The following is a 2,569-nucleotide window of genomic DNA, read 5'->3' as shown; positions in this document are numbered from 1 at the left end:
CCCAGGCTGCCCAGGGGGGCTGTGGAGTCTCCTTCTCTGGAGATCTTCAACCCCCGCCTGGACGCTGTCCTGTGCACCCTGCTCTGGGTGAGCCTGCTTGGGCCAGGGGGGTGGGACGGGGTGAGCTCCCGAGGGCCCTTCCAACCCTTGCCAGTCTGGGATTCTGGGATTCTGAGGTGGCCGCTGGGGAATATCAGCCTCTAGAAAACCCGATGTGTTCCAGTTATTTTTTATCTCCGTATTAGCAAATGCCATAAAAATAAGCAAACAGTATTGTTTTGTCTTCGAGGTGGACTGACCCACTTATTTGAACATCAGCATAAGGCATCCCCTGGTTATAAGCCCTTGCTGAGCACGCCGAGATGCCAGTGGGTAGATTAGTACTGGAAAACCAAGAACATTAACCCCCGCGCCAGTACGATCTCAGAGCATTTTGGCTGGATCTGAGGAAGAAATTCTTTAGAGTGAGGGTGGTGAAAGCCTGGCAGGGGTTGCCCAGAGAGGGGGTGAAGGCCCCATCCCTGGGAACATTCCAGGCCAGGTTGGACGGGGCTGTGAGCAACCTGATGTGGTTCAAGGTGTCCCTGCTCCTGCGGGGGGGTTGGGCTGGGTGACCTCTGGGGGTCCCTTCCAACCCAAACCAGTCTATGATTCTATGATTCATCCCTTTTCGCCTTGATTGACCAGATGTATTGGGTTGAGCAGCATAGGGATGTGCTTTCTATTGGTATGTAGAAAGAGGTTGATAACACACCAAGGTTTTGGCTACTGCTGAGCCGTGCTTGAGCAGCATCAAGGCTGTGCCTCCAATATCCCCCCCCACACCAGTGGGCTGGAAGGGGGCAAGATCTTGGGAGGGGACATAGCCAGGACACCTGACCCAAACCAACCAAAGGGATATTCCATATCATGTGATGTCAGCTTAGATATAAAAACTAAGGGAAAAGGAAGAGGAGGGGGGACATTTGTCTTTTGTGATGTTTTGTCTTCGGGAAGGAACAACTATGGATACTGAAGCCCTACTTCCCGGCTGGACATCACCTGCTAATGGGAAGTAGAGAGTAAAATCTTGTTTTCTTTCCTTTTGCTACCACGCGCAGCCTTTGCTGTTGCTTTTTTTTTTTTTCTTTATTAAACTGCCTTTATCTTGACCCACGAGCCCTTTGATTTATTTTTCTCTCCTCTGTCCGGTTAGAGGGGAGCGATAGAGCCGCTTCGGTGGGCCCCTGGCATCCAGCCAGGGCCAAATCGCCACACCAGAGCAGCACTCCAGGTACCCAAGGGTTTCGTTTCGCAGCCGGGGCGTGCGTTAACAGGTTTGTATGTGGCAGACGAACCGCAGCGATGTCGGCGAGGGCCATGAAAATGAATGCAAAGAAAATGCGAGGGAATCGAGCCCTACCGAGGCTGCGGGGTTATTCCTATGCCAAAGCAGCCAAAATCTGAACGTTCAGCGCTGCGGCTCCACCGAAGCAACGCAGGCAGATCCAGCACCCATTAACATGGATGCAACCTCAGAGGTAAAGGAGGTGTGGATGCCAGGAATTTGGCCTGTGGGTTTTATTTCAGCGCTCACATAATCTGACCTAATTTACCATTGCCTCGCTCAATGGCTTAATGGAACAGGGAGAGGCAATGCCCAATGAGTATAATTAAGCCTGTCTTTTGTATTACTTCCCAGACCAAATTTTTTCATCAACTTGCCTTTCTGGTTTGAAGCCCTGGGGAAACAATGGGAAAGGCGAAGCACGGGACTGACTGATGGCATTGGGCAGAGGAGGCTGAAAGGATCCCACGGGGTTTGCTGGGTTTGGGTATGGCTCTCTTTTTCGGTTTGTTTTGGTTTTGGTTTTTTTTTGGTTTGTTTCTAGCACTTATCAAAATGAGATCCAGAAAGGAGAGAGAAAATCTTGGCTTGTCATTCAGGGGATGCGGGATCAACCTGGGAATGAGCCTGTTCTGCCACTGACTCCTCGCTTGGCCTTGGTCAAGTTGTTTAATTTTGATGGGCTTCACCGCCTCTTCTGGGCAGGGTTTTGTGTGATTGAAAGACGGTGAGCAAAAAAGGGTGAGATGAGGGCTCTGCAAACGGGGCTGTGGCTGGCGGGCAGTCCCAGCCCTCTGCTGCAGTGCAAGCAAATAAAAAATCAGCATTATTCGCCCCAGAGCGAGCGTAGCCAGCACGTCTGGGGGGGGTCGGGCTGCGGGGACACCTCTCCGGCTTTGAAATGGGAAGGGGGGCATTAAAACTGATCCGAGGGCTGGAGCCCCTCTGCTCTGAGGCCAGGCTGGGAGAGTTGGGGGTGTTCAGCCTGGAGAAGAGAAGGCTGCGGGCAGAGCTGAGTGCGGCCGGTCAGGGCTAGGGGGGCCCCCAGAGGAAAGGGGGGGACAAGCTTTTTAGTAGGGCCAGCTGGGACAGGACAAGGGGGGATGGCTTTAAACTGAAGCAGGGGAGGTTTAGACTGGATCTAAGGAAGAAATTCTTTCCAGTGAGGGTGGTGAAACCCTGGCAGGGGTTGCCCCGAGAGGGGGTGGAGGCCCCATCCCTGGGACCATTCCAGGCCAGGTT

This window comes from Egretta garzetta, unplaced genomic scaffold (genome assembly GCF_000687185.1).
Source record: "Egretta garzetta isolate BGI_Z169 unplaced genomic scaffold, ASM68718v1 scaffold233, whole genome shotgun sequence".
NCBI classification, from domain to species: Eukaryota; Metazoa; Chordata; class Aves; order Pelecaniformes; family Ardeidae; genus Egretta; species Egretta garzetta.
The sequence above is the reverse complement of the archived record's forward strand: the minus strand, read 5'-3'. Positions refer to the sequence as shown.